This window comes from Pseudorasbora parva, chromosome 6 (genome assembly GCF_024679245.1).
Source record: "Pseudorasbora parva isolate DD20220531a chromosome 6, ASM2467924v1, whole genome shotgun sequence".
NCBI classification, from domain to species: domain Eukaryota; kingdom Metazoa; phylum Chordata; class Actinopteri; order Cypriniformes; family Gobionidae; genus Pseudorasbora; species Pseudorasbora parva.
The window spans coordinates 47,642,251-47,661,662 of record NC_090177.1 but is presented as its reverse complement, the minus strand read 5'-3'; the positions used below and the strand labels follow the sequence as shown (position 1 = coordinate 47,661,662).

Below are 19,412 nucleotides of genomic sequence, written 5' to 3'. Positions count from 1 at the left end.
AACCTAATGCTTGAAGCAAACAAAGTATCACGTAGTCGGCAGGGTTCGAACCAGCGCGGGGAGACCCCAATGGATTTCAAGGCCATCGCCTTAACCTCTCGGCCACGACTAACCCGTTTAGTGAGCAGCATGCTATTTTTTGGCTGGATGTGTAGGGTAGAGTACACCAGGTAGAATGCATCCAGCTACAAAATCGGGATGTGTGCGGCACCTGAAGTTAGAGAAGACATTGAACTCAAACAAAGCTTCTCAAAGACACAATGCTTGGAGGAAACAGACAAAGTATAACGTAGTCGGCAGGGTTCGAACCTGCGCGGGGATACCCCAATGGATTTCAAGTCCATCGCCTTAACCTCTCGGCCACAACTACCCCATTTAGCGAGCAGCATGCTATTTTTTGGCTTGATGTGAAGGGTAGAGGTCACCAGGTACAAAGCATCCAGCTACAAAATTTAGATGTGTGCTGCATCTGAAGTTAGAGAAGACAATGAGCTCAAACAAAGCTCCTGAAAGAAAAAAAGCTTGTAGCAAACAGACAAACCACCACGTAGTCGGCAGGGTTCGAACCTGCGCGGGGAAACCCCAATGGATTTCGAGTCCATCGCCTTAACCTCTCGGCCACGATTACCCCATTTAGTGAGCAGCATGCTATTTTTTGGATGGATGTGTAGGCTAGAGTTAACCAGGTAAATTGCACCCAGCTATAAAATCTAGATGTGTGCTGCACCTGAAGATAGAGTAGACAGCAGGGTTTTAACCTGCGCAGGTAAAACCCAATGGATTTCAAGTCAATCGCCTTAACCTCTTGGCCACAACAATGTCATTCAGAAAGTAGGATGCTATTTTCTAAACTGGATGTGAAGGGTACAGTACACCAGGAAAAATTAACCCAGCGAGAAAATCTAGATGTGTGCTGAATCTGAAGTTAGAGATGAAAATGTGCTGAAAAAAAGTTGCTTTACAACCTAATGCTTGAAGCAAACAAAGTATCACGTAGTCGGCAGGGTTCAAACCTGCGCGGGGAGACCCCAAAGGATTTCAAGTCCATCGCCTTAACCTCTCGGCCACGACTACCCCATTTAGCGAGCAGCATGCTATTTTTGGCTTGATGTGAAGGGTAGAGTACACCAGGTACAATGCACACAGCTACAAAATCTAGATGTGTGCTGCACCTGAAGATAGAGTAAACAGAAGGATTTTAACCTGCGCAGGTAAAACCAATGGATTTCAAGTCAATCGCCTTAACCTCTTGGCCACAACAACATCATTCAGAAAGTAGGATGCTATTTTCTAGACTGGATTTGAAGGGTACAGTACACCAGGAAAAATTAACCAAGCTAGAAAATCTAGATGTGTGCTGCATCTGAAGTTAGAGATAAAAATGAGCTCAAACAAAGCTCCTGAAAGAAAAAATGCTTGTAGCAAACAGACAAACCACCACGTAGTCGGCAGGGTTCGAACCTGCGCGGGGAGACCACAATGGATTTCAAGTCCATCGCCTTAACCTCTCGGCAACGACTAGCCCATTTAGCGAGCAGCATGCTATTTTTTTGGCTGGATGTGATTGGTAGAGGTCACCAGGTACAAAGCATCCAGCTACAAAATTTAGATGTGTGCTGCATCTGAAGTTAGAGAAGACAATGAGCTCAAACAAAGCTCCTGAAAGAAAAAATGCTTGTAGCAAACAGACAAACCACCACGTAGTCGGCAGGGTTCGAACCTGCGCGGGGAAACCCCAATGGATTTCGAGTCCATCGCCTTAACCTCTCGGCCACGACTACCCCATTTAGTGAGCAGCATGCTATTTTTTGGCTTGATGTGAAGGGTAGAGGTCACCAGGTACAGGGCATCCAGCTACAAAATTTAGATGTGTGCTGCATCTGAAGTTAGAGAAGACAATGAGCTCAAACAAAGCTCCTGAAAGAAAAAATGCATGTAGCAAACAGACAAACCACCACGTAGTCGGCAGGGTTCGAACCTGCGCGGGGAGACCGCAATGGATTTCAAGTCCATCGCCTTAACCTCTCGGCCACGACTACCCCATTTAGCGATTAGCATGCTATTTTTTTGGCTGGATGTGAAGGGTAGAGTACACCAGGTACAATGCACCCAGCTACAAAATCTAGATGTGTGCTGCACCTGAAGATAGAGTAGACAGCAGGGTTTTAACCTGCGCAGGTAAAACCCAATGGATATCAAGTCAATCGCCTTAACCTCTTGGCCACAAAAATGTCATTCAGAGAGTAGGATGCTATTTTCTAAAGTGGATGTGAAGGGTACAGTACACCAGGAAAAATTAACCCAGCGAGAAAATCTAGATGTGTGCTGAATCTGAAGTTAGAGATGAAAATGTGCTCAAACAAAGTTGCTTCACGACCTAACGCTTGAAGCAAACAAAGCATTACGTAGTCGCTAGGGTTCGAACCTGCGCGGGGAGACCCCAATGGATTTCAAGTCCATCGCCTTAACCTCTCGGCAACGACTAGCCCATTTAGTGAGCAGCATGCTATTTTTTTGGCTGGATGTGATTGGTAGAGGTCACCAGGTACAAAGCATCCAGCTACAAAATTTAGATGTGTGCTGCATCTGAAGTTAGAGAAGACAATGAGCTCAAACAAAGCTCCTGAAAGAAAAAATGCTTGTAGCAAACAGACAAACCACCACGTAGTCGGCAGGGTTCGAACCTGCGTGGGGAAAACCCAATGGATTTCGAGTCCATCGCCTTAGCCTCTCGGCCACGTCTACCCCATTTAGTGAGCAGCATGCTATTTTTTGGCTGGATGTGTAGGCTAGAGTTCACCAGGTACAATGCACCCAGCTATAAAATCTAGATGTGTGCTGCACCTGAAGATAGAGTAGACAGCAGGGTTTTAACCTGCGCAGGTAAAACCCAATGGATTTCAAGTCAATCACCTTAACCTCTTGGCCACAACAATGTCATTCAGAAAGTAGGATGCTATTTTCTAGACTGGATGTGAAGGGTACAGTACACCAGAAAAAATTAACCCAGCTGGAAATTCTAGATGTGTGCTGAATCTGAAGTTAGAGATGAAAATGTGCTTAAACAAAGTTGCTTCACGACCTAACGCTTGAAGCAAACAAAGCATCACGTAGTCGGCAGGGTTCGAACCTGCGCGAGGAGACCCCAATGGATTTCAAGTCCATCGCCTTAACCTCTCGGCCACGACTACCCCGTTTAGTGAGCAGCATGCTATTTTTTGGCTTGATGTGAAGGGTAGAGTACACCAGGTAGAATGCATCCAGCTACAAAATCTGGATGTGTGCTGCACCTGAAGTTAGAGAAGACATTGAACTCAAACAAAGCTTCTCAAAGACACAATGCTTGGAGGAAACAGACAAAGTATAACGTAGTCGGCAGGGTTCGAACCTGCGCGGGGATACCCCAATGGATTTCAAGTCCATCACCTTAACCTCTCGGCCACAACTACCCCATTTAGCGAGCAGCATGCTATTTTTTGGCTTGATGTGAAGGGTAGAGGTCACCAGGTACAAAGCATCCAGCTACAAAATTTAGATGTGTGCTGCATCTGAAGTTAGAGAAGACAATGAGCTCAAACAAAGCTCCTAAAAGAAAAAATGCTTGTAGCAAACAGACAAACCACCACGAAGTCGGCAGGGTTCTAACCTGCGCGGGGAAACCCCAATGGATTTCGAGTCCATCGCCTTAACCTCTCGGCCACGACTACCCCATTTAGTGAGCAGCATGCTATTTTTTGGCTTGATGTGAAGGGTAGAGGTCACCAGGTACAAAGCATCCAGCTACAAAATTTAGATGTGTGCTGCATCTGAAGTTAGAGAAGACAATGAGCTCAAACAAAGCTCCTGAAAGAAAAAATGCATGTAGCAAACAGACAAACCACCACGTAGTCGGCAGGGTTCGAACCTGCGTGGGGAAACCCCAATAGATTTCGAGTCCATCGCCTTAACCTCTCGGCCCCGACTACCCCATTTAGTGAGCAGCATGCTATTTTTTGGCTGGATGTGTAGGCTAGAGTTCACCGGATACAATGCACCCAGCTATAAAATCTAGATGTGTGCTGCACCTGAAGATAGAGTAGACAGCAGGGTTTTAACCTGCACAGGTAAAACCCAATGGATTTCAAGTCAATCACCTTAACCTCTTGGCCACAACAATGTCATTCAGAAAGTAGGATGCTATTTTTTAGACTGGATGTGAAGGGTAGAGTACACCAGGAAAAATTAACCCAGCTGGAAATTCTAGATGTGTGCTGAATCTGAAGTTAAAGATGAAAATGTGCTTAAACAAAGTTGCTTCACGACCTAACGCTTGAAGCAAACAAAGCATCACGTAGTCGGCAGGGTTTGAAGCTGCGCGGGGAGACCCCAAAGGATTTCAAGTCCATCGCCTTAACCTCTCGGCCACGACTATCCCATTTAGCGAGCAGCATGCTATTTTTTTGGCTGGATGTGAAGGGTAGAGTACACCAGGTACAATGCAAACAGCTACAAAATCTAGATGTGTGCTGCACCTGAAGATAGAGTAGACAGCAGGGTTTTAACCTGCGCAGGTAAAACCCAATGGATTTCAAGTCAATCACCTTAACCTCTTGGCCACAACAATGTGATTCAGAAAGTATGATGCTATTTTCTAGACTGGATGTGAAGGGCACATTACACCAGGAAAAATTAACCCAGCTGGAAAATCTAGATGTGTGCTGAATCTGAAGTTAGAGATGAAAATGTGCTCAAACAAAGTTGCTTCACGACCTAATGCTTGAAGCAAACAAAGCATTACGTAGTCGGCAGGGTTCGAACCTGCGCGGGGAGACCCTAATGGATTTCAAGTCCATCGCCTTAACCTCTCGGCCACGACTACCCCGTTTAGTCAGCAGCATGCTATTTTTTTGGCTGGATGTGAAGGGTAGAGTACACCAGGTACAATGCAAACAGCTACAAAATCTAGATGTGTGCTGAATCTGAAGTTAGAGATGAAAATGTGCTCAAACAAAGTTGCTTCACGACCTAATGCTTGAAGCAAACAAAGCATCACGTAGTCGGCAGGGTTCAAACCTGTGCGGGGAGACCCCAATGGATTTCAAGTCCATCGCCTTAACCTCTCGGCCACGACTACCACATTTGGTAAGCAGCATGCTATTTTTTGGCTGGATGTGTAGGGTAGAGTACACCAGGTACAAAGCATCCAGCTACAAAATTTAGATGTGTTCTGCATATGAAGTTAGAGAAGATAATGACCTCAAACAAAGCTCCTGAAAGAAAAAATGCATGTAGCAAACAGACAAACCACCACGTAGTCGGCAGGGTTCGAACCTGCGCGGGGAAACCCCAATAGATTTCGAGTCCATCGCCTTAACCTCTCGGCCACGACTACCACATTTGGTAAGCAGCATGCTATTTTTTGGCTGGATGTGTAGGGTAGAGTACACCAGGTACAAAGCATCCAGCTACAAAATTTAGATGTGTTCTGCATATGAAGTTAGAGAAGATAATGAGCTCAAACAAAGCACCTGAAAGAAAAAATGCTTGTAGCAAATAGACAAACCACCATGTAGTCGGCAAGGTTCGAACCTGTGCGGGGAGACCCCAATGGATTTCAAGTCCATCGCCTTAACCTCTCGGCCACGACTACTCCGTTTAGTGAGCAGCATGCTATTTTTTGCCTGGAAGTGTAGGCTAGAGTTCACCAGGTACAATGCACCCAGCTATAAAATCTAGATGTGTGCTGCACCTGAAGATAGAGTAGACAGCAGGGTTTTAACCTGCGCAGGTAAAACCCAATGGATTTCAAGTCAATCACCTTAACCTCTTGGCCACAACAATGTGATTCAGAAAGTAGGATGCTATTTTCTAGACTGGATGTGAAGGGTACAGTACACCAGGAAAAATTAACCCAGCTGGAAATTCTAGATGTGTGCTGAATCTGAAGTTAGAGATGAAAATGTGCTCAAACAAAGTTGCTTCACGACCTAATGCTTGAAGCAAACAAAGCATCACGTAGTCGGCAGGGTTCGAACCTGCGCTGGGAGACCCCAATGGATTTCAAGTCCATCGCCTTAACCTCTCGGCCACGACTACCCCGTTTAGTGAGCAGCATGCTATTTTTTGGCTGAATGTGTAGGGTAGAGTACACCAGGTAGAATGCATCCAGCTACAAAATCTGGATGTGTGCTGCACCTGAAGTTAGAGAAGACATTGAACTCAAACAAAGCTTCTCAAAGACACAATACTTGGAGGAAACAGACAAAGTATCACGTAGTCGGCAGGGTTCGAACCTGCGCGGGGAGACCCCAATGGATTTCAAGTCCATCGCCTTAACCTCTCGGCCACGACTACCACATTTGGTAAGCGGCATGCTATTTTTTGGCTGGATGTGTAGGGTAGAGTACACCAGGTACAAAGCATCCAGCTACAAAATTTAGATGTGTTCTGCATATGAAGTTAGAGAAGATAATGAGCTCAAACAAAGCACCTGAAAGAAAAAATGCTTGTAGCAAATAGACAAACCACCACGTAGTCGGCAGGGTTCGAACCTGTGCGGGGAGACCCCAATGGATTTCAAGTCCATCGCCTTAACCTCTCGGCCACGACTACTCCGTTTAGTGAGCAGCATGCTATTTTTTGGCTGAATGTGTAGGATAGAGTACACCAGGCAGAATGCATCCAGCTACAAAATCTGGATGTGTGCTGCATCTGAAGTTAGAGAAGACATTGAATTCAAACAAAGCTTCTCAAAGACACAATACTTGGAGGAAACAGACAAAGTATCACGTAGTCGGCAGGGTTCGAACCTGCGCGGGGAGACCCCAATGGATTTCAAGTCCATCGCCTTAACCTCTCGGCCACGACTACCACATTTGGTAAGCAGCATGCTATTTTTTGGCTGGATGTGTAGGGTAGAGTACACCAGGTACAAAGCATCCAGCTACAAAATTTAGATGTGTTCTGCATATGAAGTTAGAGAAGATAATGAGCTCAAACAAAGCACCTGAAAGAAAAAATGCTTGTAGCAAATAGACAAACCACGACGTAGTCGGCAGGGTTTGAACCTGCGCGGGGAGACCCCAATGGATTTCAAGTCCATCGCCTTAACCTCTCGGCCACGACTACCCCATTTATTGAGCAGCAAGCTATTTTTTTGGCTGGATGTAAAGGGTAGATTACACCAGGTAGAATGGACCCGGCTACAAAATTTAGATGTGTGCTGCATCTGAAGTTAGAGAAGACAATGAGCTCAAACAAAGCTCCTGAAAGAAAAAATGCATGTAGCAAACAGACAAACCACCACGTACTCGGCAGGGTTCGAACCTGCGCGGGGAAACCCCAATGGATTTCGAGTCCATCGCCTTAAACTCTCGGCCCCGACTACCCCATTTAGTGAGCAGCATGCTATTTTTTGCCTGGAAGTGTAGGCTAGAGTTCACCAGGTACAATGCACCCAGCTATAAAATCTAGATGTGTGCTGCACCTGAAGATAGAGTAGACAGCAGGGTTTTAACCTGCGCAGGTAAAACCCAATGGATTTCAAGTCAATCACCTTAACCTCTTGGCCACAACAATGTGATTCAGAAAGTAGGATGCTATTTTCTAGACTGGATGTGAAGGGTACAGTACACCAGGAAAAATTAACCCAGCTGGAAATTCTAGATGTGTGCTGAATCTGAAGTTAGAGATGAAAATGTGCTCAAACAAAGTTGCTTCACGACCTAATGCTTGAAGCAAACAAAGCATCACGTAGTCGGCAGGGTTCGAACCTGCGCTGGGAGACCCCAATGGATTTCAAGTCCATCGCCTTAACCTCTCGGCCACGACTACCCCGTTTAGTGAGCAGCATGCTATTTTTTGGCTGAATGTGTAGGGTAGAGTACACCAGGTAGAATGCATCCAGCTACAAAATCTGGATGTGTGCTGCACCTGAAGTTAGAGAAGACATTGAACTCAAACAAAGCTTCTCAAAGACACAATACTTGGAGGAAACAGACAAAGTATCACGTAGTCGGCAGGGTTCGAACCTGCGCGGGGAGACCCCAATGGATTTCAAGTCCATCGCCTTAACCTCTCGGCCACGACTACCACATTTGGTAAGCGGCATGCTATTTTTTGGCTGGATGTGTAGGGTAGAGTACACCAGGTACAAAGCATCCAGCTACAAAATTTAGATGTGTTCTGCATATGAAGTTAGAGAAGATAATGAGCTCAAACAAAGCACCTGAAAGAAAAAATGCTTGTAGCAAACAGACAAACCACCACGTAGTCGGCATGGTTTGAACCTGCGCGGGGAGACCCCAATGGATTTCAAGTCCATCGCCTTAACCTCTCGGCCACGACTACCCCATTTATTGAGCAGCATGCTATTTTTTTGGCTGGATGTAAAGGGTAGATTACACCAGGTAGAATGGACCAGTCTACAAAATTTAGATGTGTGCTGCATCTGAAGTTAGAGAAGACAATGAGCTCAAATAAAGCTCCTGAAAGAAAAAATGCATTTAGCAAACAGTCAAACCACCACGTAGTCGGCAGGGTTCGAACCTGCGCGGGGAAACCCCAATGGATTTCGAGTCCATCGCCTTAACCTCTCGGCCACGACTACCCCATTTAGTGAGTAGCATGCTATTTTTTGGCTGGAAGTGTAGGCTAGAGTTCACCAGGTACAATGCACCCAGCTATAAAATCTAGATGTGTGCTGCCCCTGAAGATAGAGTAGACAGCAGGGTTTTAACGTGCGCAGGTAAAACCCAATGGATTTCAAGTCAATCACCTTAACCTCTTGGCCACAACAATGTCATTCAGAAAGTAGGATGCTATTTTCTAGACTGGATGTGAAGGGTACAGTACACCAGGAAAAATTAACCCAGCTGGAAATTCTAGATGTGTGCTGAATCTGAAATCAGAGATGAAAATGTGCTTAAACAAAGTTGCTTCACGACCTAACGCTTGAAGCAAACAAAGCATCACGTAGTCGGCAGGGTTCGAACCTGCGCGGGGAGACCCCAATGGATTTCAAGTCCATCGCCTTAACCTCTCGGCCACGACTACCCCGTTTAGTCAACAGCATGCTATTTTTTTGGCTGGATGTGAAGGGTAGAGTACACCAGGTACAATGCAAACAGCTACAAAATCTAGATGTGTGCTGAATCTGAAGTTAGAGATGAAAATGTGCTCAAACAAAGTTGCTTCACGACCTAATGCTTGAAGCAAACAAAGCATTACGTAGTCGGCAGGGTTCGAGCCTGCGCGGGGAGACCCCAATGGATTTCAAGTCCATCGCCTTAACCTCTCAGCCACGACAACCCCGTTTAGTCAGCAGCATGCTAGTTTTTGGCTGGATGTGAAGGGTAGAGTACACCAGGTACAATGCAAACAGCTACAAAATCTGGATGTGTGCTGCACCTGAAGTTAGAGAAGACATTGAACTCAAACAAAGCTTCTCAAAGACACAATACTTGGAGGAAACAGACAAAGTATCACGTAGTCGGCAGGGTTCGAACCTGCGCGGGGAGACCCCAATGGATTTCAAGTCCATCGCCTTAACCTCTCGGCCACGACTACCCCGTTTAGTCAGCAGCATGCTATTTTTTTGGCTGGATGTGAAGGGTAGAGTACACCAGGTACAATGCAAACAGCTACAAAATCTGGATGTGTGCTGCACCTGAAGTTAGAGAAGACATTGAACTCAAACAAAGCTTCTCAAAGACACAATACTTTGAGGAAACAGACAAAGTATCACGTAGTCGGCAGGGTTCGAACCTGCGCGGGGAGACCCCAATGGATTTCAAGTCCATCGCCTTAACCTCTCGGCCACGACTACCACATTTGGTAAGCAGCATGCTATTTTTTGGCTGGATGTGTAGGGTAGAGTACACCAGGTACAAAGCATCCAGCTACAAAATTTAGATGTGTTCTGCATATGAAGTTAGAGAAGATAATGAGCTCAAACAAAGCACCTGAAAGAAAAAATGCTTGTAGCAAATAGACAAACCACCACGTAGTCGGCAGGGTTCGAACCTGCGCGGGGAGACCCCAATGGATTTCAAGTCCATCGCCTTAACCTCTCGGCCACGACTACCCCGTTTAGTGAGCAGCATGCTATTTTTTGGCTGGATGTGTAGGGTAGAGTACACCAGGTAGAATGCATCCAGCTACAAAATCTGGATGTGTGCTGCACCTGAAGTTAGAGAAGACATTGAACTCAAACAAAGCTCCTCAAAGACACAATGCTTGGAAGAAACAGACAAAGTATCACGTAGTCAGCAGGGTTCGAACCTGCGCGGGGAGACCCCAATGGATTTCAAGTCCATCGCCTTAACCTCTTGGCCACGACTACCACATTTGGTAAGCAGCATGCTATTTTTTGGCTGGATGTGTAGGGTAGAGTACACCAGGTACAAAGCATCCAGCTACAAAATTTAGATGTGTTCTGCATATGAAGTTAGAGAAGATAATGAGCTCAAACAAAGCACCTGAAAGAAAAAATGCTTGTAGCAAATAGACAAACCACGACGTAGTTGGCAGGGTTTGAACCTGCGTGGGGAGACCCCAATGGATTTCAAGTCCATCGCCTTAACCTCTCGGCTACGACTACCCCATTTATTGAGCAGCAAGCTATTTTTTTGGCTGGATGTAAAGGGTAGATTACACCAGGTAGAATGGACCCGGCTACAAAATTTAGATGTGTGCTGCATCTGAAGTTAGAGAAGACAATGAGCTCAAACAAAGCTCCTGAAAGAAAAAATGCATGTAGCAAACAGACAAACCACCACGTAGTCGGCAGGGTTCGAACCTGCGCGGGGAAACCCCAATGGATTTCGAGTCCATCGCCTTAACCTCTCGGCCACGACTACCCCATTTAGTGAGCAGCATGCTATTTTTTGCCTGGAAGTGTAGGCTAGAGTTCACCAGGTACAATGCACCCAGCTATAAAATCTAGATGTGTGCTGCACCTGAAGATAGAGTAGACAGCAGGGTTTTAACCTGCGCAGGTAAAACCCAATGGATTTCAAGTCACCACCTTAACCTCTTGGCCACAAAAATGTGATTCAGAAAGTAGGATGCTATTTTCTAGACTGGATGTGAAGGGTACAGTACACCAGGAAAAATTAACCCAGCTGGAAATTCTAGATGTGTGCTGAATCTGAAGTTAGAGATGAAAATGTGCTCAAAGAAAGTGGCTTCACGACCTAATGCTTGAAGCAAACAAAGCATTACGTAGTCGGCAGGGTTCGAACCTGCGCGGGGAGACCCCAATGGATTTCAAGTCCATCGCCTTAACCTCTCGGCCACGACTACCCCGTTTAGTGAGCAGCATGCTATTTTTTGGCTGAATGTGTAGGGTAGAGTACACCAGGTACAATGCAAACAGCTACAAAATCTGGATGTGTGCTGCACCTGAAGTTAGAGAAGACATTGAATTCAAACAAAGCTTCTCAAAGACACAATACTTGGAGGAAACAGACAAAGTATCACGTAGTCGGCAGGGTTCGAACCTGCGCGGGGAGACCCCAATGTATTTCAAGTTCATCGCCTTAACCTCTCGGCCACGACTACCACATTTGGTATGCAGCATGCTATTTTTTGGCTGGATGTGTAGGGTAGAGTACACCAGGTACAAAGCATCCAGCTACAAAATTTAGATGTGTTCTGCATATGAAGTTAGAGAAGATAATGAGCTCAAACAAAGCACCTGAAAGAAAAAATGCTTGTAGCAAATAGACAAACCACGACGTAGTCGGCAGGCTTTGAACCTGCGCGGGCAGACCCCAATGGATTTCAAGTCCATCGCCTTAACCTCTCGGCCACGACTACCCCATTTATTGAGCAGCAAGCTATTTTTTTGGCTGGATGTAAAGGGTAGATTACACCAGGTAGAATGGACCCGGCTACAAAATTTAGATGTGTGCTGCATCTGAAGTTAGAGAAGACAATGAGCTCAAACAAAGCTCCTGAAAGAAAAAATGCATGTAGCAAACAGACAAACCACCACGTAGTCGGCAGGGTTCGAACCTGCGCGGGGAAACCCCAATGGATTTCGAGTCCATTGCCTTAAACTCTCGGCCACGACTACCCCACTTAGAGAGCAGCATGCTATTTTTTGCCTGGAAGTGTAGGCTAGAGTTCACCAGGTACAATGCACCCAGCTATAAAATCTAGATGTGTGCTGCACCTGAAGATAGAGTAGACAGCAGGGTTTTAACCTGCGCAGGTAAAACCCAATGGATTTCAAGTCAATCACCTTAACCTCTTGGCCACAACAATGTGATTCAGAAAGTAGGATGCTATTTTCTAGACTGGATGTGAAGGGTACAGTACACCAGGAAAAATTAACCCAGCTGGAAATTCTAGATGTGTGCTGAATCTGAAGTTAGAGATGAAAATTTGCTCAAACAAAGTTGCTTCACGACCTAATGCTTGAAGCAAACAAAGCATCACGTAGTCGGCAGGGTTCGAACCTGCGCTGGGAGACCCCAATGGATTTCAAGTCCATCGCCTTAACCTCTCGGCCACGACTACCCCGTTTAGTGAGCAGCATGCTATTTTTTGGCTGAATGTGTAGGGTAGAGTACACCAGGTAGAATGCATCCAGCTACAAAATCTGGATGTGTGCTGCACCTGAAGTTAGAGAAGACATTGAACTCAAACAAAGCTTCTCAAAGACACAATACTTGGAGGAAACAGACAAAGTATCACGTAGTCGGCAGGGTTCGAACCTGCGCGGGGAGACCCCAATGGATTTCAAGTCCATCGCCTTAACCTCTCGGCCACGACTACCACATTTGGTAAGCAGCATGCTATTTTTTGGCTGGATGTGTAGGGTAGAGTACACCAGGTACAAAGCATCCAGATACAAAATTTAGATGTGTTCTGCATATGAAGTTAGAGAAGATAATGAGCTCAAACAAAGCACCTGAAAGAAAAAATGCTTGTAGCAAATAGACAAACCACCACATAGTCGGCAGGGTTTGAACCTGCGCGGGGAGACCCCAATGGATTTCAAGTCCATCGCCTTAACCTCTCGGCCACGACTACCCCATTTAGCGAGCAGCATGCTATTTTTTGGCTTGATGTGAAGGGTAGAGGTCACCAGGTAGAAAGCATCCAGCTAGAAAATCTGGATGTGTGCTGCACCTGAAGTTAGAGAAGACATTGAACTCAAACAAAGCTTCTCAAAGACACAATACTTGGAGGAAACAGACAAAGTATCACGTAGTCGGCAGGGTTCGAACCTGCGCGGGGAGACCCCAATGGATTTCAAGTCCATCGCCTTAACCTCTCGGCCACGACTACCACATTTGGTAAGCAGCATAATATTTTTTGGCTGGATGTGTAGGGTAGAGTACACCAGGTACAAAGCATCCAGCTACAAAATTTAGATGTGTTCTGCATATGAAGTTAGAGAAGATAATGAGCTCAAACAAAGCACCTGAAAGAAAAAATGCTTGTAGCAAACAGACAAACCACCACGTAGTCGGCAGGGTTTGTACCTGTGCGGGGAAACCCCAATGGATTTCAAGTCCATCGCCTTAACCTCTCGGCCACGACTACCCCATTTATTGAGCAGCATGCTATTTTTTTGGCTGGATGTAAAGGGTAGATTACACCAGGTAGAATGGACCAGGCTACAAAATTTAGATGTGTGCTGCATCTGAAGTTAGAGAAGACAATGAGCTCAAATAAAGCTCCTGATAGAAAAAATGCATTTAGCAAACAGACAAACAACCACGTAGTCGGCAGGGTTTGAACCTGCGCGGGGAAACCCCAATGGATTTCGAGTCCATCGCCTTAACCTCTCGGGCCACGACTACCCCATTTAGTGAGCAGCATGCTATTTTTTGGCTGGAAGTGTAGGCTAGAGTTCACCAGGTACAATGCACCCAGCTATAAAATCTAGATGTGTGCTGCACCTGAAGATAGAGTAGACAGCAGGGTTTTAACCTGCGCAGGTAAAACCCAATGGATTTCAAGTCAATCACCTTAACCTCTTGGCCACAACAATGTCATTCAGAAAGTAGGATGCTATTTTCTAGACTGGATGTGAAGGGTACAGTACACCAGGAAAAATTAACCCAGCTGGAAATTCTAGATGTGTGCTGAATCTGAAGTCAGAGATGAAAATGTGCTTAAACAAAGTTGCTTCACGACCTAACGCTTGAAGCAAACAAAGCATCACGTAGTTGGCAGGGTTCGAACCTGCGCGGGGAGACCCCAATGGATTTCAAGTCCATCGCCTTAACCTCTCGGCCACGACTATCCCATTTAGTGAGCAGCATGCTATTTTTTTGGCTGGATGTGAAGGGTAGAGTACACCAGGTACAATGCAAACAGATACAAAATCTAGATGTGTGCTGCACCTGAAGATAGAGTAGACAGCAGTGTTTTAACCTGCGCAGGTAAAACCCAATGGATTTCAAGTCAATCACCTTAACCTCTTGGCCACAACAATGTGATTCAGAAAGTAGGATGCTATTTTCTAGACTAGATGTGAAGGGCACATTACACCAGGAAAAATTAACCCAGCTGGAAAATCTAGATGTGTGCTGAATCTGAAGTTAGAGATGAAAACGTGCTCAAACAAAGTTGCTTCATGACCTAATGCTTGAAGCAAACAAAGCACTACGTAGTCGGCAGGGTTCGAACCTGCGCGGGGAGACCCCAATGGATTTCAAGTCCATCGCCTTAACCTCTCGGCCATGACTACCCCGTTTAGTCAGCAGCATGCTATTTTTTTGGCTGGATGTGAAGGGTAGAGTACACCAGGTACAATGCAAACAGCTACAAAATCTAGATGTGTGCTGAATCTGAAGTTAGAGATGAAAATGTGCTCAAACAAAGTTGCTTCACGACCTAATGCTTGAAGCAAACAAAGCATCACGTAGTCGGCAGGGTTCGAACCTGCGCGGGGAGACCCCAATGGATTTCAAGTCCATCGCCTTAACCTCTCGGCCACGACTACCCCGTTTAGTCAGCAGCATGCTATTTTTTTGGCTGGATGTGAAGGGTAGAGTACACCAGGTACAATGCAAACAGCTACAAAATCTAGATGTGTGCTGCACCTGAAGATAGAGTAGACAGCAGGGTTTTAACCTACGCAGGTAAAACCCGATGGATTTCAAGTCAATCACCTTAACCTCTTGGCCACAACAATGTGATTCAGAAAGTAGGATGCTATTTTCTAGACTGGATGTGAAGGGTACAGTACACCAGGAAAAATTAACCCAGCTGGAAAATCTAGATGTGTGCTGAATCTGAAGTTAGAGATGAAAATGTGCTCAAACAAAGTTGCTTCATGACCTAATGCTTGAAGCAAACATAGCATCACGTAGTCGGCAGGGTTCGAACCTGCGCGGGGAGACCCCAATGGATTTCAAGTCCATCGCCTTAACCTCTCGGCCACGACTACCCCGTTTAGTGAGGCAGCATGCTATTTTTTGGCTGAATGTGTAGGGTAGAGTACACCAGGTAGAATGCATCCAGCTACAAAATCTGGATGTGTGCTGCACCTGAAGTTAGAGAAGACATTGAACTCAAACAAAGCTTCTCAAAGACACAATACTTGGAGGAAACAGACAAAGTATCACGTAGTCGGCAGGGTTCGAACCTGCGCGGAGAGACCCCAATGGTTTTCAAGTCCATCGCCTTAACCTCTCGGCCACGACTACCACATTTGGTAAGCGGCATGCTATTTTTTGGCTGGATGTGTAGAGTAGAGTACACCAGGTACAAAGCATCCAGCTACAAAATTTAGATGTGTTCTGCATATGAAGTTAGAGAAGATAATGAGCTCAAACAAAGCACCTGAAAGAAAAAATGCTTGTAGCAAATAGACAAACCACCACGTAGTCGGCAGGGTTTGAACCTGCGCGGGGAGACCCCAATGGATTTCAAGCCCATCGCCTTAACCTCTCGGCCACGACTACCCCATTTATTGAGCAGCATGCTATTTTTTTGGCTGGATGTAAAGGGTAGATTACACCAGGTAGAATGGACCCGGCTACAAAATTTAGATGTGTGCTGCATCTGAAGTTAGAGTAGACAATGAGCTCAAACAAAGCTCCTGAAAGAAAAAATGCATGTAGCAAACAGACAAACCACCACGTAGTCGGCAGGGTTCGAACCTGCGCGGGGAAACCCCAATGGATTTCGAGTCCATCGCCTTAACCTCTCGGCCACGACTACCCCATTTAGTGAGCAGCATGCTATTTTTTGGCTGGAAGTGTAGGCTAGAGTTCACCAGGTACAATGCACCCAGCTATAAAATCTAGATGTGTGCTGCACCTGAAGATAGAGTAGACAGCAGGGTTTTAACCTGCGCAGGTAAAACCCAATGGATTTCAAGTCAATCACCTTAACCTCTTTGCCACAACAATGTCATTCAGAAAGTAGGATGCTATTTTCTAGACTGGATGTGAAGGGTACAGTACACCAGGAAAAATTAACCCAGCTGGAAATTCTAGATGTGTGCTGAATCTGAAGTCAGAGATGAAAATGTGCTTAAACAAAGTTGCTTCACAAACTAACGCTTGAAGCAAACAAAGCATCACGTAGTTGGCAGGGTTCGAACCTGCGCGGGGAGACCCCAATGGATTTCAAGTCCATCGCCTTAAACTCTTGGCCACAACAATGTGATTCAGAAAGTAGGATGCTATTTTCTAGACTGGATGTGAAGGGCACATTACACCAGGAAAAATTAACCCAGCTGGAAAATCGAGATATGTGCTGAATCTGAAGTTAGAGATGAAAATGTGCTCAAACAAAGTTGCTTCACGACCTAATGCTTGAAGCAAACAAAGCATTACGTAGTCGGCAGGGTTCAAACCTCCGCGGGGAGACCCCAATGGATTTCAAGTCCATCGCCTTAACCTCTCGGCCACGACTACCCTGTTTAGTCAGCAGGATGCTATTTTTTTGGCTGGATGTGAAGGGTAGAGTACACCAGGTACAATGCAAACAGCTACAAAATCTAGATGTGTGCTGCACCTGAAGATAGAGTAGACAGCAGGGTTTTAACCTGCGCAGGTAAAACCCAATGGATTTCAAGTCAATCACCTTAACCTCTTGGCCACAACAATGTGATTCAGAAAGTAGGATGCTATTTTCTAGACTGGATGTGAAGGGTACAGTACTCCAGGAAAAATTAACCCAGCTGGAAAATCTAGATGTGTGCTGAATCTGAAGTTAGAGATGAAAATGTGCTCAAACAAAGTTGCTTCATGACCTAATGCTTGAAGCAAACAAAGCATCACGTAGTCGGCAGGGTTCGAACCTGCGCGGGGAGACCCCAATGGATTTCAAGTCCATCGCCTTAACCTCTCGGCCACGACTACCCGTTTAGTGAGCAGCATGCTATTTTTTGGCTGAATGTGTGGGGTAGAGTACACCAGGTAGAATGCATCCAGCTACAAAATCTGGATGTGTGCTGCACCTGAAGTTAGAGAAGACATTGAACTCAAACAAAGCTTCTCAAAGACACAATACTTGGAGGAAACAGACAAAGTATCACGTAGTCGGCAGGGTTCGAACATGCGCGGGGAGACCCCAATGGATTTCAAGTCCATCGCCTTAACCTCTCGGCCACGACTACCACATTTGGTAAGCAGCATGCTATTTTTTGGCTGGATGTGTAGGGTAGAGTACACCAGGTACAAAGCATCCAGCTACAAAATTTAGATGTGTTCTGCATATGAAGTTAGAGAAGATAATGAGCTCAAACAAAGCACCTGAAAGAAAAAATGCTTGTAGCAAATAGACAAACCACCACGTAGCCGGCAGGGTTCAGACCTGCGCGGGGAGACCCCAATGGATTTCAAGTCCATCGCCTTAACCTCTCGGCCACGACTACCCCGTTTAGTGAGCAGCATGCTATTTTTTGGCTGAATGTGTAGGGTAGAGTACACCAGGTAGAATGCATCCAGCTACAAAATCTGCATGTGTGCTGCACCTGAAGTTAGAGAAGACATTGAATTCAAACAAAGCTTCTCAAAGACACAATACTTGGAGGAAACAGACAAAGTATAGCGTAGTCGGCAGGGTTCGAACCTGGGCGGGGAGACCCCAATGGATTTCAAGTCCATCGCCTTAACCTCTCGGCCACGACTACCACGTTTGGTAAGCAGCATGCTATTTTTTGGCTGGATGTGTAGGGTAGAGTACACCAGGTACAAAGCATCCAGCTACAAAATTTAGATGTGTTCTGCATATGAAGTTAGAGAAGATAATGAGCTCAAACAAAGCACCTGAAAGAAAAAATGCTTGTAGCAAATAGACAAACCACGACGTAGTCGGCAGGCTTTGAACCTGCGCGGGGAGACCCCAATGGATTTCAAGTCCATCGCCTTAACCTCTCGGCCACGACTACCCCATTTATTGAGCAGCAAGCTATTTTTTTGGCTGGATGTAAAGGGTAGATTACACCAGGTAGAATGGACCCGGCTACAAAATTTAGATGTGTGCTGCATCTGAAGTTAGAGAAGACAATGAGCTCAAACAAAGCTCCTGAAAGAAAAAATGCATGTAGCAAACAGACAAACCACCACGTACTCGGCAGGGTTCGAACCTGCGCGGGGAAACCCCAATGGATTTCGAGTCCATCGCCTTAAACTCTCGGCCACGACTACCCCATTTAGTGAGCAGCATGCTATTTTTTGCCTGGAAGTGTAGGCTAGAGTTCACCAGGTACAATGCACCCAGCTATAAAATGTAGATGTGTGCTGCACCTGAAGATAGAGTAGACAGCAGGGTTTTAACCTGCGCAGGTAAAACCCAATGGATTTCAAGTCAATCACCTTAACCTCTTGGCCACAACAATGTGATTCAGAAAGTAGGATGCTATTTTCTAGACTGGATGTGAAGGGTACAGTACACCAGGAAAAATTAACCCAGCTGGAAATTCTAGATGTGTGCTGAATCTGAAGTTAGAGATGAAAATGTGCTCAAACAAAGTTGCTTCACGACCTAATGCTTGAAGCAAACAAAGCATCACATAGTCGGCAGGGTTCGAACCTGCGCTGGGAGACCCCAAAGGATTTCAAGTCCATCGCCTTAACCTCTTGGCCACGACTACCCTGTTTAGTGAGCAGCATGCTATTTTTTGGGTGAATGTGTAGGGTAGAGTACACCAGGTAGAATGCATCCAGCTACAAAATCTGGATGTGTGCTGCACCTGAAGTTAGAGAAGACATTGAACTCAAACAAAGCTTCTCAAAGACACAATACTTGGAGGAAACAGACAAAGTATCACGTAGTCGGCAGGGTTCGAACCTGCGCGGGGAGACCCCAATGGATTTCAAGTCCATCGCCTTAACCTCTCGGCCACGACTACCACATTTGGTAAGCAGCATGCTATTTTTTGGCTGGATGTGTAGGGTAGAGTACACCAGGTACAAAGCATCCAGCTACAAAATTTAGATGTGTTCTGCATATGA

At 45.7% G+C, this 19,412-nt stretch overlaps 44 non-coding genes across 44 annotated transcripts; all 44 read right to left on the bottom strand.

The window, feature by feature from the left end:
- Positions 1–288: 288 nt before the first annotated feature.
- Positions 289–370, bottom strand: trnas-uga (transfer RNA serine (anticodon UGA)). Its single transcript has one exon. It is a non-coding gene; the product is annotated as a tRNA-Ser (tRNA).
- A 176-nt stretch (positions 371–546) lies between these two features.
- On the bottom strand, positions 547–628 carry trnas-cga (transfer RNA serine (anticodon CGA)). The gene has a single exon. It is a non-coding gene; the product is annotated as a tRNA-Ser (tRNA).
- A 1,071-nt stretch (positions 629–1,699) lies between these two features.
- Positions 1,700–1,781, bottom strand: trnas-cga (transfer RNA serine (anticodon CGA)). The gene has a single exon. It is a non-coding gene; the product is annotated as a tRNA-Ser (tRNA).
- An 882-nt stretch (positions 1,782–2,663) lies between these two features.
- Positions 2,664–2,745, bottom strand: trnas-cga (transfer RNA serine (anticodon CGA)). Its single transcript has one exon. It is a non-coding gene; the product is annotated as a tRNA-Ser (tRNA).
- Positions 2,746–3,109: 364 nt separating this feature from the next.
- Positions 3,110–3,191, bottom strand: trnas-uga (transfer RNA serine (anticodon UGA)). The gene has a single exon. It is a non-coding gene; the product is annotated as a tRNA-Ser (tRNA).
- Positions 3,192–3,367: 176 nt separating this feature from the next.
- trnas-uga (transfer RNA serine (anticodon UGA)) lies at positions 3,368–3,449 on the bottom strand. Its single transcript has one exon. It is a non-coding gene; the product is annotated as a tRNA-Ser (tRNA).
- A 176-nt stretch (positions 3,450–3,625) lies between these two features.
- Positions 3,626–3,707, bottom strand: trnas-cga (transfer RNA serine (anticodon CGA)). Its single transcript has one exon. It is a non-coding gene; the product is annotated as a tRNA-Ser (tRNA).
- Positions 3,708–3,883: 176 nt separating this feature from the next.
- Positions 3,884–3,965, bottom strand: trnas-cga (transfer RNA serine (anticodon CGA)). The gene has a single exon. It is a non-coding gene; the product is annotated as a tRNA-Ser (tRNA).
- Positions 3,966–4,776: 811 nt separating this feature from the next.
- On the bottom strand, positions 4,777–4,858 carry trnas-uga (transfer RNA serine (anticodon UGA)). The gene has a single exon. It is a non-coding gene; the product is annotated as a tRNA-Ser (tRNA).
- Positions 4,859–5,289: 431 nt separating this feature from the next.
- On the bottom strand, positions 5,290–5,371 carry trnas-cga (transfer RNA serine (anticodon CGA)). Its single transcript has one exon. It is a non-coding gene; the product is annotated as a tRNA-Ser (tRNA).
- Positions 5,372–5,993: 622 nt separating this feature from the next.
- On the bottom strand, positions 5,994–6,075 carry trnas-uga (transfer RNA serine (anticodon UGA)). Its single transcript has one exon. It is a non-coding gene; the product is annotated as a tRNA-Ser (tRNA).
- Positions 6,076–6,251: 176 nt separating this feature from the next.
- On the bottom strand, positions 6,252–6,333 carry trnas-uga (transfer RNA serine (anticodon UGA)). The gene has a single exon. It is a non-coding gene; the product is annotated as a tRNA-Ser (tRNA).
- A 176-nt stretch (positions 6,334–6,509) lies between these two features.
- On the bottom strand, positions 6,510–6,591 carry trnas-uga (transfer RNA serine (anticodon UGA)). Its single transcript has one exon. It is a non-coding gene; the product is annotated as a tRNA-Ser (tRNA).
- A 176-nt stretch (positions 6,592–6,767) lies between these two features.
- Positions 6,768–6,849, bottom strand: trnas-uga (transfer RNA serine (anticodon UGA)). The gene has a single exon. It is a non-coding gene; the product is annotated as a tRNA-Ser (tRNA).
- Positions 6,850–7,025: 176 nt separating this feature from the next.
- trnas-uga (transfer RNA serine (anticodon UGA)) lies at positions 7,026–7,107 on the bottom strand. The gene has a single exon. It is a non-coding gene; the product is annotated as a tRNA-Ser (tRNA).
- A 177-nt stretch (positions 7,108–7,284) lies between these two features.
- On the bottom strand, positions 7,285–7,366 carry trnas-cga (transfer RNA serine (anticodon CGA)). Its single transcript has one exon. It is a non-coding gene; the product is annotated as a tRNA-Ser (tRNA).
- Positions 7,367–7,730: 364 nt separating this feature from the next.
- On the bottom strand, positions 7,731–7,812 carry trnas-uga (transfer RNA serine (anticodon UGA)). The gene has a single exon. It is a non-coding gene; the product is annotated as a tRNA-Ser (tRNA).
- A 176-nt stretch (positions 7,813–7,988) lies between these two features.
- trnas-uga (transfer RNA serine (anticodon UGA)) lies at positions 7,989–8,070 on the bottom strand. Its single transcript has one exon. It is a non-coding gene; the product is annotated as a tRNA-Ser (tRNA).
- A 176-nt stretch (positions 8,071–8,246) lies between these two features.
- trnas-uga (transfer RNA serine (anticodon UGA)) lies at positions 8,247–8,328 on the bottom strand. The gene has a single exon. It is a non-coding gene; the product is annotated as a tRNA-Ser (tRNA).
- A 177-nt stretch (positions 8,329–8,505) lies between these two features.
- Positions 8,506–8,587, bottom strand: trnas-cga (transfer RNA serine (anticodon CGA)). The gene has a single exon. It is a non-coding gene; the product is annotated as a tRNA-Ser (tRNA).
- Positions 8,588–8,951: 364 nt separating this feature from the next.
- On the bottom strand, positions 8,952–9,033 carry trnas-uga (transfer RNA serine (anticodon UGA)). Its single transcript has one exon. It is a non-coding gene; the product is annotated as a tRNA-Ser (tRNA).
- A 431-nt stretch (positions 9,034–9,464) lies between these two features.
- trnas-uga (transfer RNA serine (anticodon UGA)) lies at positions 9,465–9,546 on the bottom strand. Its single transcript has one exon. It is a non-coding gene; the product is annotated as a tRNA-Ser (tRNA).
- Positions 9,547–9,723: 177 nt separating this feature from the next.
- trnas-uga (transfer RNA serine (anticodon UGA)) lies at positions 9,724–9,805 on the bottom strand. Its single transcript has one exon. It is a non-coding gene; the product is annotated as a tRNA-Ser (tRNA).
- A 176-nt stretch (positions 9,806–9,981) lies between these two features.
- trnas-uga (transfer RNA serine (anticodon UGA)) lies at positions 9,982–10,063 on the bottom strand. The gene has a single exon. It is a non-coding gene; the product is annotated as a tRNA-Ser (tRNA).
- A 176-nt stretch (positions 10,064–10,239) lies between these two features.
- On the bottom strand, positions 10,240–10,321 carry trnas-uga (transfer RNA serine (anticodon UGA)). Its single transcript has one exon. It is a non-coding gene; the product is annotated as a tRNA-Ser (tRNA).
- Positions 10,322–10,756: 435 nt separating this feature from the next.
- trnas-cga (transfer RNA serine (anticodon CGA)) lies at positions 10,757–10,838 on the bottom strand. The gene has a single exon. It is a non-coding gene; the product is annotated as a tRNA-Ser (tRNA).
- Positions 10,839–11,201: 363 nt separating this feature from the next.
- On the bottom strand, positions 11,202–11,283 carry trnas-uga (transfer RNA serine (anticodon UGA)). The gene has a single exon. It is a non-coding gene; the product is annotated as a tRNA-Ser (tRNA).
- Positions 11,284–11,717: 434 nt separating this feature from the next.
- Positions 11,718–11,799, bottom strand: trnas-uga (transfer RNA serine (anticodon UGA)). The gene has a single exon. It is a non-coding gene; the product is annotated as a tRNA-Ser (tRNA).
- A 177-nt stretch (positions 11,800–11,976) lies between these two features.
- Positions 11,977–12,058, bottom strand: trnas-cga (transfer RNA serine (anticodon CGA)). The gene has a single exon. It is a non-coding gene; the product is annotated as a tRNA-Ser (tRNA).
- Positions 12,059–12,422: 364 nt separating this feature from the next.
- Positions 12,423–12,504, bottom strand: trnas-uga (transfer RNA serine (anticodon UGA)). Its single transcript has one exon. It is a non-coding gene; the product is annotated as a tRNA-Ser (tRNA).
- A 176-nt stretch (positions 12,505–12,680) lies between these two features.
- On the bottom strand, positions 12,681–12,762 carry trnas-uga (transfer RNA serine (anticodon UGA)). Its single transcript has one exon. It is a non-coding gene; the product is annotated as a tRNA-Ser (tRNA).
- Positions 12,763–12,938: 176 nt separating this feature from the next.
- Positions 12,939–13,020, bottom strand: trnas-uga (transfer RNA serine (anticodon UGA)). Its single transcript has one exon. It is a non-coding gene; the product is annotated as a tRNA-Ser (tRNA).
- A 176-nt stretch (positions 13,021–13,196) lies between these two features.
- trnas-uga (transfer RNA serine (anticodon UGA)) lies at positions 13,197–13,278 on the bottom strand. The gene has a single exon. It is a non-coding gene; the product is annotated as a tRNA-Ser (tRNA).
- A 435-nt stretch (positions 13,279–13,713) lies between these two features.
- Positions 13,714–13,796, bottom strand: trnas-cga (transfer RNA serine (anticodon CGA)). Its single transcript has one exon. It is a non-coding gene; the product is annotated as a tRNA-Ser (tRNA).
- Positions 13,797–14,607: 811 nt separating this feature from the next.
- On the bottom strand, positions 14,608–14,689 carry trnas-uga (transfer RNA serine (anticodon UGA)). Its single transcript has one exon. It is a non-coding gene; the product is annotated as a tRNA-Ser (tRNA).
- A 173-nt stretch (positions 14,690–14,862) lies between these two features.
- On the bottom strand, positions 14,863–14,944 carry trnas-uga (transfer RNA serine (anticodon UGA)). The gene has a single exon. It is a non-coding gene; the product is annotated as a tRNA-Ser (tRNA).
- A 365-nt stretch (positions 14,945–15,309) lies between these two features.
- On the bottom strand, positions 15,310–15,391 carry trnas-uga (transfer RNA serine (anticodon UGA)). Its single transcript has one exon. It is a non-coding gene; the product is annotated as a tRNA-Ser (tRNA).
- A 435-nt stretch (positions 15,392–15,826) lies between these two features.
- Positions 15,827–15,908, bottom strand: trnas-uga (transfer RNA serine (anticodon UGA)). Its single transcript has one exon. It is a non-coding gene; the product is annotated as a tRNA-Ser (tRNA).
- Positions 15,909–16,085: 177 nt separating this feature from the next.
- trnas-cga (transfer RNA serine (anticodon CGA)) lies at positions 16,086–16,167 on the bottom strand. The gene has a single exon. It is a non-coding gene; the product is annotated as a tRNA-Ser (tRNA).
- Positions 16,168–17,233: 1,066 nt separating this feature from the next.
- On the bottom strand, positions 17,234–17,315 carry trnas-uga (transfer RNA serine (anticodon UGA)). Its single transcript has one exon. It is a non-coding gene; the product is annotated as a tRNA-Ser (tRNA).
- A 691-nt stretch (positions 17,316–18,006) lies between these two features.
- trnas-uga (transfer RNA serine (anticodon UGA)) lies at positions 18,007–18,088 on the bottom strand. Its single transcript has one exon. It is a non-coding gene; the product is annotated as a tRNA-Ser (tRNA).
- A 176-nt stretch (positions 18,089–18,264) lies between these two features.
- Positions 18,265–18,346, bottom strand: trnas-uga (transfer RNA serine (anticodon UGA)). The gene has a single exon. It is a non-coding gene; the product is annotated as a tRNA-Ser (tRNA).
- Positions 18,347–18,523: 177 nt separating this feature from the next.
- On the bottom strand, positions 18,524–18,605 carry trnas-cga (transfer RNA serine (anticodon CGA)). The gene has a single exon. It is a non-coding gene; the product is annotated as a tRNA-Ser (tRNA).
- A 622-nt stretch (positions 18,606–19,227) lies between these two features.
- trnas-uga (transfer RNA serine (anticodon UGA)) lies at positions 19,228–19,309 on the bottom strand. The gene has a single exon. It is a non-coding gene; the product is annotated as a tRNA-Ser (tRNA).
- Positions 19,310–19,412: the final 103 nt, after the last annotated feature.